Consider the following 15,697-nt stretch of genomic DNA (forward strand, 5'->3'; position numbering starts at 1 on the left):
ACTGAGGCACCACGACACCCAGATTTGGCACGCCCTCACTGTCAAGAAGAGGGTCGCAATAGCTGTCTGGAAGCTGGCCACTCCATACAGCTACTGCTCCGTGGGCCAGCAGTTTGGAGTGGGAAAGGCCACAGTTGGGGCTGTCCTGATGGAGGTAAGGAGGCCTAGGCCTGAACCTCCTGAAGAGGGGGGCCTGGGTGAGGGGTTCCTGGGTGAGGGGGGCCTGAGGAAGGTGGTCTGGGTGAGGGCGTCACACTCTGCAAACCCTCACAGGCACCCATGTTCCCTCTCCACAGGTGGTGCGTGCACTTAATGCCCTGCTGCTGAAGAGGGTCATCCAAGTTGGGGACTTGGACGCGGCCGTCGAGGGATTCGCTGCCATGGGATTCCCAAACTGCTTTGGAGCCCTCGATGGGACCCACGTCCCCATCCACACCCCAGACCACAGTGGTGGCCTCTATATAAGCAGGAAGGGCTACCACTCTATGGTCCTACAGGCCATGGTGGACAGCCGTGGCCACTTCCAGGACATATACGTGGGCTGTCCTGGCTGTACCCATGACGCATGCATTTTCTGGAATTCGGGACTGTGCTGCCGACTGCAGGCGGGGACCTATGTCCCCCAGAGGGAGATCCCTCTGGGGGATACAACCACCATACTCCTCTGCATTGTAGGGGATGCGGCTTACCCCCTCCAGCCCTGGCTTATGTGGCCCTATACAGGCCACCTCAATACTAGCCAGGAGCGCTACCCCAACTCAACCATGCCCGCCAAGTGGTCGAGCGAGCCGTTGGGCGCCTGAAGGGCCGCTGGCATTGCCTCCTGGCTCGCCTAGACCTGGGCCTCCAAAACATCCCCTAGGTTGGGGGTGCCTGCTGCACGCTCCACAACCTGGTAGAAAGCAAGGGGGAGGCCTTCATGCAGGGCTGGGCCCTGGAGGCTGGAACAGCCTACCCCCAGCCAGCCGCTGCCCCGAGCCACCAGGCTCACCAGGACGGGGTCCGGGTCTGGGAGGCCCTGAGGGAATACTTCGACCTGGGGGCCTAGTGAGAGACACCCAGGCCATCTCTGCACCCTGCCCCAGCATCCACACCCCTCACCAAAAGCACATGGGACACAGGTTTTTTTGAAAAATAAAACTGTCATTATTTGCATAACCGAAAATTTCGCCTCTTTTCAGCATATATAAACCAAATAAAACAGAATCATTGCAAATAACTATATGCAGGTGGGGACATCTATAATAAACTATGTACGGGGGGGTCAACTATAAATAACTATATACAAGGGCGGGGACAACTATATACAGGGGGGGAGATGTGGGCAGGCCACACATCGGCCCATCATTCCGGGGCGGGGGTGGAAGGGCGCGACCCCTGGCGCATTCGGGTGGCCAGTTCCCCCTGATCCGGGGTCCCTAGCGAGGCCGGCTGAGGGCCAGGAGGATGGGGAGGTATGGCGAGGCGGGTCCTCGGCCCAGTCATTGGCCCTTGGTGGCTCCTGCCCTGTGGAGCTAGTGGGTGGGGTGGCAGGCGGGACAGCAGGAGGAACATCAGGAGGGGCAGCAAGCAGGACAGCGGGGAGCGCAGCACAGAGGATATCGGGGGGGCAGATGGGCCATCAGCTACTCAAAGGTGTCAGCCACCCGGTTGAAGGTGGCCATAAACTCCCGCCAGGCCTCCCGGCGCCAGGCGGCCTCCCGCTTCTCAAATTGGAGTCTCTGCTCCATGATGTCCACCTGGTGCAGGAGGGCGGCAGCCACCTCCAGGTCATGTGTGCTGCAGTGGTGGCCCCGGCGGGAGTGGGCCAGTCCCAGTGCAGGCGGCAACCCCAGGTGTTGGTCGTCCGGTGGTCTCAGGGGGCTGTCAGGGACCACGGATGGTGCAGCTGCAGAAATAGGGGGAAACGGGGAAGGGAGGGCGTGAGTACCCAGCCTTGACCCGTGGCCCACCCCCAACCCCCCAAGGGCCTATGGTTCCCCCCCCATCCACCATTGGTGCATGTAGTGATCCTGTGGGTGTCTTCTTCCAGTGGTCCGCCCCTCTCACCTCCCACCGGGGGTGGGGCACAGCACTGTCCATGGGTGGAGGTGCTGCTGGGCACTGGTGGCTGTGGCATCGTCCCTTGGCCGTGGTCTGCCCAGGCCATGGCAGGCTGGGGTCTTGTGGGGATGTGGGGGGCCCCCAATCAAGTGGTGCCCCCGCCCATGCTGAGGGCGTCTGTGCCCTGTGGAGTATGTACCTGATGGTGCACTGCCAGGATCAGGAGAGGCCCATCCAGTGGACACCTGGCTGGAGCTGCGGGATGGGATGTCCAGCACGAGCTCCCCCTCCTTGCTGGACCACTCGGTGGCCGGGGTGGAGGGTCCCGGCTCTAGCCCGGGGGGTGCAGGGCTGGTCTCCAGACCCGACCCTGGCTCCAAGGCCTGCTGGGGCTCATCAGCCGTGGTCTGAAGGGTGGCTGGGGAAGAGGAGGTGCCCCGGGGGCACAGGATAGCCCTGAGCTCCCGGTAATAGGGGCAAGCAGCGGGGGCAGCCCCAGACCGTCTGGCCGAGTCCCGGGTCCGGGCCTAACCCTGCCGCAACTCCTTGACCTTACTCCTGACATGGTCAGGAGTGTGGGCAGGGTGACCCCGGGCAGCCAGGCCCTCGGCCAGCTGGGCGAACACCTCCGCGGTCCGCCGCTTGCTCCTCATGATGTGCAGCACCTCCTCCTCCCCCCAGAGCCCCAGCAGGTCACGGAGCTCAGGAGGGGCCCCACTTCCTAACCCGCTAGCTGGAGGCCTGGGAGCCCTGGGATGGCCTGGAGGGTGAGCTCTGGGGGCGCTCGGGAGGCTGGCTTTCTGCCATGATGGTATCCGTGTGGCCTGTGCAGGGGCACCTCATGGCTTGGCTGCTGCCTGCATGGTGTCAGCTTCCTGCTATGGGGTTTCCGGGTCCGTGCAGCTTTAAGAACCACTGGGTGCAGAGATCATAGAGCCCGCAGGGGCTGGACAACATGTCTCAGCCTAACAGCTGATTGCCGCCATGGTGGGCCCTGCTATTTCGAAGTAGCGGGACGTGGATTGTCTACACATACCCTACTTCGATGTTGAACATCGAAGTAGGGAGCTGTTCTCATTTTCAGATGGGAATAGCGATTTCGACGTCTCGCTGCTTAATATCGATTTGAACATCGAAATAGCACACGGCACGTGTAGACGCGATGCATGCTATTTCAATGTTGTGCTAGCTACTCTGAAGTAGCCAGCTAGTGTACATGCACCCAGGGAGACATAATAACTTTCTCCTGCTTAAAACATATAAGATGTATGCATGGTATTTTGGAAAATTTATTAAAATGTGTGGAGCTAGAGGTGCCTCGTCACCATAATCTGACACTACCTTTACAGAAGCAAACTCTGATTTTTGCTGAAAGATTAAAATCTCTTAAATGAAAACTTTAAAACACACAGGCTGTGTCTACCCTGCAGCTCCATTTCGAATGGACGACTTTAGAAACTTAACATCAAAAGACGGCCTTTCGAAGTGGAGCATCCACACAGGCAAATGGGCAGTGAAGGTTTGAATGACCCTTTCAGACGTTCCCCACCATACTTTTGAGCCTGTCCACACATCCCAGGGTGGTCTTTTAAAAGTATTGGGGCAGTAAGTGTCAGGGGAAAGGTCACATGGCAGATGAGCCCTTCAATGGCCACTGCATGCCATCCATTTAAAGGCCTCCCCACCCCAAGCCTTGGCCTGCACATGCTGAGTGACAGCTACCTGTCCCCAGGCATGCAGGGAGAGTGAGCGGAGTAGGCACTCCAGGCCCCCATGGATCCCGAGCAGCTCCCCCCCCCAGCGCAACAATTGAGGCTGTGGCTGGTGTGCTGGCCGCAGCCCAGGCTGCTGTGCACCAGTGGCTCCAGGTGGCCACTCTACTAGCCACTCTCCTGGAGGCCGTCCTCAGGGCATGATGTCCCCTCCCAGTTCATTGGGTCACCCACTGCTTGTGTGGCTTCCCTGAAAGCAGCTACTGGTAGGACCAGCTGGTGCTGGTGGACTTGGGTTAAGACTGGTGGCTACAGAACTTCAGGAAGACCAAGGGTATATTCCTGGAACTGTGCCATTGGCTCTCCCCAGTCCTCCAGCACTGCAACACCTTATGAGGCCAGCGCTCCTGTTCCAGAAAAGGGTGGCCATCACCCTCCGGAAAGTGGCCACTCTGGACAGTCACCAATCAGTCGGCCACCAGTTCAGGGTGGGCAGGGCCACCATTGGGGCTAACCTCAATGAGGTAAGCCATGCCCATGTCACGCACCTACCACATGCAGGGGGCAGGGGGCACCCCAGCAAGGGGCACCATTGGGAACTGGGGTTGCAGCCCCCACTGGGGACAGGAGCGGGGAGGAGATTTGTTAAAAATAGAAAGTCAAATAAACACTTTTCCAACTTCTCCATATTCTCTTCTGAACCTGAGATGTTGGCATATAGGACTCAGGTTGGTTGGGACCCAGGAGTAATTCAGATGGTGTGTTGGAAGGGTAAGAAGGAATACTTTGGTGAAAATCACTTGTTAAAATATTGGCAACACATCAGTGAGCTGATGGCTTCTATTTGTCAGCTGATTAGGTAATGCACAAGCTGTCAACACTTCTCAAAGTTCTCCAGTTAACTTCTGGTTGCCTGTCCAATAGGTTTTCCCTCTAATCTAAGGCAGCCACTGATGTGTGGGGGTGTCAATGGGCTCTGTACCTCCATCTGGAGCCAGATGTGACTCAGTCAGCAGGTAGAACAAACTATTTATTAATTAACAGAGATTACAATGTAGAACAGACTTCTGGGCACAGAAATCAGAAGTGGTCATTACAGTCCACTTCTAGAAGAGGGGGACTCAGAAGGGGTAAGAACCCAGGGCCCTGACCCTACTCCCTACCTCCCAAGCCTGCCAAGCTGGACTCACTCCCATCTGCTAGTCCCAGTCAGGCTCTTCCTCCAAACTTTTTCCTTCTTCCCAGGCAAGAGGTATCACTTAGTCACACCCACTCCAGGGCTCTGGTTAGGAAGGGCATCATCAGCCATTTTGTACATAGGTGAGGTTATCACACCAAAATTTCCATCACTTTCTAGGTATTAATAAAGTACCCAGGGAATCTGTGGCACACACATAGGGTTATTATTGGACAGTAGAACTCACATGCAAGATAACAAGGCAAATAAAATTTCCACTTTGTTCAAGATGCCCTCACTCTGCATCTTACAGTGCATGGGTAAACTATTATGCCCATTCAGTCTGATGGGGCTCCATGTACTTTCATCATGCCTGCTGCAAATTTTATGATTTGGATCCCTGGCTATCATAACTGCCCACAGGCAAACTTGAACCTAGGACTACCAGAGCTTAATGCAGGCACCTCTAGAGCCTGAGCTGAAGGCCAGCTTAGACTGGAGAAGGCACTCATTCTTTCTCTGTGCAGTGGTCTAGGGACCACTACATGGGACAGTTAACCACACGTGCGTGGGTTACCCTATGAACTCCTCAAGGCTGGATCCTTGCCTTTTTTTTTAATCTGCCAATAAACAAAACAGAACATGGATGGTTAAAGAATAAGGAAAGCAAACTGATGCAATATTGTTTCTCTTACGGCAGCTAGCTAAAGTCAGCTTTTTCTTATGGTGTATTCAAGCAGGATTTTGGTAGTGCTTAAGTTAACTCTATTTGAATAATTGCTCCATCAAGTTAAAAGAAAAGCAGTCCTGCCATTCTTTACAATCCACAAGCAAGTCATCCTGAACGGGTAAACACCTCCACTGTGAGGACCAGCTAAACTGCTGCATTCCAGCAAATTGCAGCTCTCCTCACAGCACAAAGCAGAGAAATCAATATGTTTTAAGTATGTTATTAACAAGTGCTGCAGTTGCAAAGCCATTATGTAACAAATGAATGGTGAAGTGCTCAGAAGGAAGAAAGTACTACAGAATAGCATGCTTCCTTATTCCCACTGATAGGAAACTCTCTGTCTCTTTCACTTATTAGGAGGGTATGCAATTGTACAGTTGTACTGAAATATTGATAAGAACTGCTCATATGGGTCATGGTTCTTTCTAGGCAGGCTTACCTCTTTAGCTTCTAGGGCAAAGGGTTTTGTACATATAGTTTACAGTCCTTATCTTCTCCTTCATCCTCTGATCTGAGTGCCTAGTCTTTAAACTGCAGAATTCCATGTGACACTCAAAATTGTTTTCTTCCAGCTCCAATTTGACATTACATGTAATCTCTTCACAATAATATGAGCCCATTTCCTTAAAATCTCAGTAAGATTTTGTAATTCTGATTTATATCCAGCTGATTAGCTATCTTCCTGACTTTGATATAATCTACTCAACCATCAATGGGCAAACTAGGTTAATGAGTGGGCCATGTAAGTGGTCCTTTTCATCTCAGTGGGACACAAGATTGCCATTACCAAGATGGTCTCCTGGGTAGTTTTGCTAACTGTGCTTGGGTACCTAGATTTGTGGGGTGTGCCAAATGAACCAGAGCAGCATTTGATTGGATGCTGAGGGAGTGCACAGCTCTTACAATGTTGTGTTCAGTCAGCTTGCACCTCACTTTGCATGCCCTTGCTTTCTGTTTGTGTCACTACAGTAATATTGGTAGGAAAAACACTAGGTGGATGGAAAACTGTGGAATCTGGCAAATCTGGACTGGCCAATGGTGAACATGATGTCTTGTGGGCCACACAAATAACATCAATGGGCCATGTGCAGTCAGCAGGCCACAGGCTGCCCACTGCTGTGCTAATCTGATCTGGATCTAATTGACCTCTGTGCTTTGTGTTTTTCTCAAGCCATCCCCTCAGCAATTGCAAGCTTTACAATTTTCTAACTCTTTTCTTTAATCCCAGGTCCTATATTTCTTTCCCCCATTCTTATGACCACACAAAATAGATTGGAGGGGTGTGGGGGGCAAAAGAAAGGAAAAGACCTCTGGCATAACTTTCAACTCTGTGATTAAGATATGCACGTAGGATGCAGGTGACATGCTGGTATAATGCTAATATCACCTCCCAAATGAGCGTTCCACTCACTGGACTATGACATATTCTGATGATAAGCTCCCTTAATCTCTTCTGTTATGCCGGACAAATAAATGAAGAGTCATGCAGCAGGGACTGGGCCCTATGTTCCTATATTCTGAGGCTATGGAGTTATTTACAGGAGTAGTTTCCCAATACCGAGTGGCTTTCCTCAGTGGAAAGCTTCAGCTGCTGAGACTGAGGGACATCCATGAAACTGGATAATTCCTTTCATATAGCTGGGCCTAAGTAATTAAGAGCATACAAGATTAATACAATAATCCTGCCAAAACCATAAATAAAATTATTGTGCTCTGCCAAAGAACTCCTGCAAGAGGTTTTGAACCCTGTCTTCAAGCCTCATTTAAATCCAGTGGGCTGTGAAGGTTTAAAAGCTTGTCTGTTATGCACAAAATGTCTCTTTTCTCCTTAAAATTTCCTCAAGTTACGTAGCAACACAAATTCTACTTCTTTTCCATTAAGTGAAAAGTTTTCGCCCTAGTGGCCAATATGTAAGATTTTGGAAAAGCCAAAGGCCCTAGCACATTACTGAGCACAACACAAGGAGGAAATAATTTGTCTTCTCAATACAGATTGGTTTGAAACAAATTCGCAAATCTTAAAGCTCTCAGATTTTGGAGATTTGAATTTAAATCCAGACTGAGATTTATATGGGTAGAAGATAATAATGCTCCTATTTTTAAAGCATAACTATCTTAATTTTGCCTGTGAAAGGTGAAATTCATCAGGACATTAACAATAAAGGAATCAATATTTAAATAATCTCAATTAATGTTATTATTGGTGCTACTTATGATGAATCCTCTCAATCTGATTTTTTTAAGATCTACCCTCTTGGCACCAGTTAAAATTGTGTTTTTTAATTCTATTATTTGATATTTATAATATAGTCAAGTTCTGAAATCTCCATCATCTTATGCAGGGTCAGCAGGATGGTGTAGAGGCCACTGTAAAAATGCAAAAATCCCTAGTCTGAAGAGCATGTCAAAGTAACTTCATGGAAATCAGTTAGGTTTCTGTGGACTTAACCCAGCATTAATGAAAGCAGAATGTTATTTTATGACTTCACTCTTGCCCCTGGGTGTAATAATCCTTTCATAATGGACAAGTCTCTACTTGGCATATGTAAACTGTAATTTTTCAGAAATCTTACACCTTGGCCAAATTTGGGCAGATTTTCACAAAAAACAGAATAAAAACAAAACAAAAAACAACAAAAAACACCTCTGCTGAGACACAGAGGCACAACTTTCTTTCATAAAGAATAATGCTTCTTAACTTTTAAAAAGTCTTATTTTTCAGGCAATCTGACATGAGGTTTTCAGATGAGATCTGCATAATTTGTAGAGGCTGAGGCTGAAATAAATGATCAGCTAATGTTGCTATGGCTCAATGTCCCAGAGTCATATCTATGAAAGCAGTGATAAACATGATATATTTTTATTACCCCAGATGTTCTACATGTCAATAAGATATTTGTTAAGTTAGAAGAAGGCTCTGCAATGGGCTTGTAGACCTGAAGCACAAAATCCAGGCTGGCCAGCCATCCCATCCATTGCAGGTGAGAGGAACACCAACCACATCTGATTGAATTAGGAATGTGTGTTGCTACACTGTGAATGGCCTAAGAGTTATTTGAACTACAAAGCCCAAACCAGTTCAGTTATTCCTGTTTTGGGAACTGGACCCTTATTATAATCTGTCTTGTGAGCTAAACGATCTTCATTTGAATGATCTTGCAATTGGAACTAGTGATCAGTTTATGTGGCATTAACATCACCCACAAATAAGTAGGATTGGTGCAGTTGAAATGTGGGCTGTTTAGAAAACCAAAACCCACCCAGTCAGCCCAAGATTAGAATGAAGTTCTGTACCCCACACAGTTGCTCTCCAACAAATGGGATGAAATAATAACCATAACAATTACATGGATTGTTAGGGCCACTAGATCTGCATGAGCCTTTCTGCAGTCTGTCCCTATCTTACCCCCAGCGCTATTCTTCAAGTAGTTCTAGGCAGGGCAAGGAGGTTAGTGAAGAGTCTTTCTCAAACTGTGGGGTACAGAAGCTGCTGGTGCTTCTGAATAACCCCACATCAGAACCTACCCTATGCAGACAGTTTGAGTGGAGCTGCCACTGTGATGTGCTTGCAACAGGTATTTTAAAGGGCCAAATCATTACCTGGGGTAAAAGGTCATAATTTCATTGATGCCAATGAAGCCCTAGTACAATTGGCTGACATTTAGGTCCTTCTTTTGCTCATGGGTGGAATATATGTCTTGACCCATTCTCTCCTTTCTCTCTGCCCCATCCCAAGACAAGTCACTCTCTGCACTGCTGTAATCTAAACAGTTACCCTGTGTCTACACGTGCCTCTTCCTTTCGAAAGGGGCATGTTAATGAGAGGGTTTGAAAGATGCTAATGAGGCACTGCGATGACTATGCAGTGCCTCATTAGCATAATGGCGGCTGTGGTGATTCGAAAGTGTGGATTTTCGAATCGTGTGCTGCCCGTGGAGACGGGACCTTCCAAAAAGACACCCCCAGTTTTTGAAAGCCCTTCTTCCTATCTGGTGTTAGGAAGAAGGGCTTTCGAAAACTGGGGGGTCCTTTCAGAAGGTCCCGTCTCCACAGGCGGTGCGTGATTTGAAAAGCCACACTTTCAAATCACCGTGGCTGCCATTATGTTAATGAGGCGCTGCATATTCATTGCAGCACCTCGTTAGCATCTTTTGAACCCACTCATTAACATGCCCCTTTCAAAAGGAAGGGGCACATGTAGACCCAGCCTTAAGGAACGAGTAGCTTCAGCTTGCTTTTTACCCTTTTTCTTTCTTCTTGCTGAGGGGTCTGTTCTGGTATGGCTATAGTCTGAGGAAGTGGGTGTATCCCATGAAAGCTCACCACCTAATAAAGTATTTTGTTAGTCTTTAAAGTGCTACTGGACTGCTTTTTTGTTTTGATAGAATATAGACTAACACAGCTATCTCTCTGTTACTTTTCATGCTGAGGAAAATCACTTTGAAACTTCAGTAGAAAACCTCATCGCTGAGAGGGTTGAGATCACAAGAATATTAGCATATGGTCCCAAATGGCAACTCTTGCCAGAATTGCTGGTATTTACATAATGATTCAACATACATTAAGTTTCCAAAGGTCAGTGCCCTAACCCACTAATGCATTGAGCACTTGCATTGGCATAATATGCAAAACATTAAAACAGATTTCTGTTCAATTACAGTTCATTTTATTCCATAGACAACTTGACACATTTTGGAGCATGTGTGTTTTGAAGGAACTGAAGGTTGGGGCAGCTTAATACAGCAGGCAGCACATTTTCAGGAAAGCTGGTTATGACAGACTGGATTAACTACTAGAAAAGGAAAAATGGTAAAATCTAAAGTAAATTGAGACTGAGGGCTCAACACTTTGGAACTGCTCCCATTAACATTTTGAGGGCCAGTGGGTATGGCAATGGTCATTGATGGGCTCTTGGTCCACATCCAAATGCATCCTTCATTAGGAGGAGGCACCTAGGATGCTTAGTCACCTTACACAAACATGATCAGCATTCTACAGATTCTGAGTGAATCACTAATGAAATTGTACTTTGAGTACCAAACAAATCCATATTCTAAACACCTTGTGTTCTCGTATTCTCACTGGTGAGAGACTGAAGCAAGGTTAATATGAATTAAATTCCAGGGCCTGGGTGATTCCTTTAGGATGCTAGTGAGTTAGGAACAGGGTATGCAAAGCAAAGGCTCCGAGACCCTCCTTAGAAATGCTAGGTGAACTAATTTCTCACATACTTCAGTATTAGGCTCTTAAGGCAGGTGTACAATACAAAAGTTCAACCTAAGATACATAACTCCAGTTACGAGAGTTGCATAGCTGGAGTCGATGCACCTTAAGTCAAATTTCCAGCACATCACCACAGTAGGAAGCTGTAGGATGTCCCTTACTGCTTTTGACAGAAAGGAGTACCACAATCAACAGCCGTGCCCAGAGGGTTCGATTTAGCACGTTTCTACTAGGTGCACTAAATCAAACCCCTGAAGATAGATCATGGCAGTGTCTGAGAATAGGATGGATGCAGAAGATCACCAATGAGGAATTATATAGGAAGATACAGCCGAAAGAGAACCTGCTGCAGAAGATTATAAAACAGAAGCTACAATTATTTGGACATATTTGCAGAATGAACAACGAATGAAAAATCAAGACCCTAGTATTTGGCATAATGGATCATTCGAATAGGAGAGGCAGACCCCACAGAGAATGGATAGATGACGTAGTAGATTCGTGCAGAGCTAGTCTACAGAAACTAAGCCATTCTGCACTGGATAGGGAAAAATGGAGGGAAATAGTGAGAGAGGTATCAGACGCCAGTGGGCACTGAGCCCACAATTATTGATGATGATGATGATGATGATGATGAGTGTTGATCTTCTGCTTAGTGTAGGCAAGCCCTTAGTCTCATGAGACATTAGCCGCTTCTTGAAGTTAGAGTGATAGAGGAATGCATTGCTTGGATAATGGACTAGAAAAACTTCTGACATGGAAAAATGCAGATGCTGATATTTGGATTGGTATGATGATGTATAACAGCCAGTCAGATGGGGAGAGAAGCCAATCTGGCAAGTGGTTCAAGGATTCTGAAATACCAGTCACATACTCATGTGAGCTAACTGGCATGGGCATGAATGATATCTCATGGGCTTTTTTGTATTAATGAGGAGTGTCCTTTTACTTCACATTTAGAATACTAGGTCCAGGGTACATGGGCAGTTGGTCACCTCACTCGCTGCTAGTTTTGAGACCCTTTTGCTGGGGTTAACTTATTCCTACTGCACATGTGGGATCCTCCTTTAATAGGACCATCTTTCTAGTGACACATTTGTGGGAGTTCCCACCCTGTTACCACAGAACTTCAACTAGGGGGTCACCACATGAAATCAATGGGTAGCAAGTTTAAAAGCAACAAAAGGAAGTTTTTCTTCACACAGTGCATAGTAGATCTGTGGAACTCCTTGATAGAGGAGGTTGTGAAGACCAAGACTTCAAGAGAGTTCAAAAAAGAACTAGATAAATTCATGGAGATTAGGTCCGCTAATGGCTGTTAGCCAGAATAGGTAAGAATGGTGTTCCTAGCCTCTGTCAGAGGTTAGAAATGGATGTTGGGGGGGGGAATCATTTTCATGATTACCTGTTATGTTCATTATCTCTGGGGCATTAAGCATTGGCCTCTGCTGGAAGACAGGACACTGGCTAGATGGACCTTGAGTCTGACCCAGTATGGCCATTCTTATGTTCTACTCCTAGCCAAAAGCAGAATTCAGTCTTAGAAAACTTGAAGCATTTAAAGACAGGATTGTGAAGGGAGGAAGAAGGTTTATGGAAGAGGAGCTATGTAAGGGTTCCTGGGAGTCTGTTGTTGCCTGTTCAAAAAATTTGCTCAAAGTCTCACCACTGTGATGCCTGCTCAGTACTTCATATCAGGCAGCAGGAAGCAACAAGGAGTTTATGGGAGGTATAGAAGTAGGATAAAGAGAAAGCATTCATTGAGGACCCATGTTCAGAGGTCAGGGAGGTAAAGAAAAGGAAGAAAAAAATGACTCCAGATATGGGGAGGGCTCCTATTTCAAAACCTAATGGCTTGAGAATGGGTATTTGTTAAAATCCGTGAGTGGAAGGAAAATGGTGCAGCTCCTGGCAGGGGCCAGTGGGTGAAGAAGAGTGATGACAGTGTCAGCTTGATTCTTATTGCTTAATTTAGGGCCCTAAATACAAGCACACTTGCTCTTAGAATTTAAGGATTAACACTGTAGTAGATATTGCACACAGACTGAACAAATGTTTCTTACATTCACCTGCACATGCCAAATTCAGGAGTCATTACTGTACCTAAGAGCACAAGGTCTGCCTAACATGTCAGAACAAGCAATAACAATTCTAAGCAGTCATCTCTCTTGCTGTGGTTTCGTTTGCAAACAAATGGACTCAAAAATAGTGGTTCATGTGCCTTCACTGTCATGTGACTCTTAAATCAGGCTGTAAAAGTAGCTTTGAGCTCTCAGAGATTCATTTAAAAGCAGAAAGCTAGATAATGATATTTTTTCTAGTGTCTGTCAACATTTTCTGAATCTGCTTGAGCAGTTTCTCTTGGACTATGAGCTGAATTTGTTTGTATAATTGCTAAAACACACTGTATATGCTATATGCTAATGAGCTGCAAAAGCAGTTTGTACAAGCACAAGCTGAGGATTTGTATGGGCAATATTGTCAGATCACTGCTTTGAAAAATACAGTCTGTATGAGGGAACAAATTCCTTATGCATGTCAATAGCATTTTTTTCCTAGTCTCCTTCCTTTAGTGCAAAACATCAGTGTTTTCTTCACATGGGAGTTTGCTCAAACAATTTTAATAACTCAGACAAACTCACATGTTAGCTTAGGTAAGCTTCAGAAAACCTGGATAAAAACAGAGGCAACACTGGACATAAAACATTCTGTTATGTGATGGATGATGTAAAGGGCAGCATTTATTTTGATGGAACTGGCCCATGAGAAGGTTGAGACAACACCTAAGAGAATGCAGTGGAAGAAGAGATAAGGTGTGTGTGTCCTATGCTATTTGATAGTATCAGTTTGTAATGACATACTGAGTCCTTTATTGATTCTAATATGGTGCCTATCTGTAATAAACAATCAGCATTAATGGTAACTGGAATCTTAGCCTTATCCTTAGAGAAGAGGTGGTCTCATCACAAAACTAAGTTGGGCCAGCTGGCAAAAGTGTCATCTAGAAGTGTCTGCAAGATAAACTGGAGGCTTGCTGCTCACATAAGCTTGTATTCCTTGTCTGAATATTTGTACCACAATCCCGTTCCCTGCAATACAGGCTGGCTCAGCAGTTTGAAAATAGTGATATGTTTGAATTGTAAATATTGGTTTGGAGAGGTTTTCCTCAAAGAGAAACTTTTCAGTCACTGAATCCAGTTACCCATTATTCACAAGCACACTGTCAACCTCTCTTTTTCTCTCCATGTTAAAGGTCCATATTTTACTTTAGATAATACTCAGTTAATTGGCTTACTATTTACACTGTGCTGTTAATCCCCACATATGAATGTGAAGCTCATTGAGAGAAAAGTATAATGATTGCTTTTCTAGTTTGCTTGGATGTTATTACTGTTGGGAAGGAAGAAGCAGGCACAGAAACAGAGTATTACACTTCACTGTGTCCTGTTGTAATAACTGCTCTGTATTGACAACTAGCAGATTTACCCAACGTTGCTCTGAGCCTTAACTCAATTAAGTTGGATTTTTTTAAAAGGTTTATTGAAAAGTAATCTTATTCCAGGTTCATCTTATTTTTCTGGTTCTGGTTCAGCCTCTTTCAACATTAATTCATTTATGTCAGTTTTGAAGACTACTTGGTTTGGTGATTCTGTCTCTTTTCTGCTGGGTTTTATGAGAAGTAATCACATTCCAGGCACATCCCATATTCTTGCCACAACCAAACCCTTGTGTTGCTTTAAGTTAGGATAAGAGGAAGCTGTATACATATTTTAATTAATATATACATGAAACCAATATTCTTATTCACTTATGATTAACTGGTGGAACATGCTGCAAGATGAGGAAGTCAAAATTTATTAGCATGAAAAAAGGAATAGAACCTCTTATGGAAAAGTCTTAGAGGATTTGATTGTAAATGACAATGTTTCAATGGCATGTATGGCTGCCTGTACAGATGCAAGAGAAAATTACACCCTTGATTTTAGAATTTCACAGATTAGTTAAAAAATCATAGAAAGCTAGGAAATCTCAGCAAGGTATCTGAGCCTCTCAATGGGGAACCTAGCTCAAGAAGCCTAGTCCTTGGCTGTAGATGGAGTGTGTGGAGATGGAACCCACAAAAAGGGTCCAAGAACGCACATGTTACTGTATTTTGAACATATGCATGATCTATTATGAACATACCTTACGTGGAGCTTGTTTTTCAGGCAGAGTTTGGGAGAGCTCTACTACAATTCTTTCCTCCTAGTCTAACCCCTGGGAAAGATAAATATAATTTATTAGATTTTAAAGGCTTTCAGAATAATTACTATGGGAACCTATTAAGTTCTAAGGAATTTTGACATAAAATTCTTTATATATGTAAAAAGTAAATTAAAAGTGAAGTGAAGATGCAGTTTTACACTTTCTGTATGTGTCAGACTTGAAAATAATTGAAGTCCCTTTTTCATTTAAATAGTAGACTCCAGGGTGACCAGTTAGGAATGGAATTTTGCCTATAAATATTGCTACTGCATTCTAATTAACTAATGCAAACATTATTTATTCTCAGGAGGTAGCTATATTAGTCTGTAGCTTCACAAAAAACAAGCAATCCTGTAGCACCTTAATGACTGACAATTTTTTTATTAGTTAATGAGCTTTCATAGGTAAGACACAGTTGATGAGATTTGGAGCAAATGTAAGAATTCAGGGTTTACACATATTTTCCTTCTTATTATCTATCACTCTCCTATATGGATCCTAGTATTCTCCTAGCATTCTTGACTTCTGCAGCACACTGAGCAGCTTTCAGAAAACAATCCACAATAC

This window comes from Carettochelys insculpta, chromosome 6 (genome assembly GCF_033958435.1).
Source record: "Carettochelys insculpta isolate YL-2023 chromosome 6, ASM3395843v1, whole genome shotgun sequence".
In the NCBI taxonomy this organism is placed as follows: Eukaryota; Metazoa; Chordata; order Testudines; family Carettochelyidae; genus Carettochelys; species Carettochelys insculpta.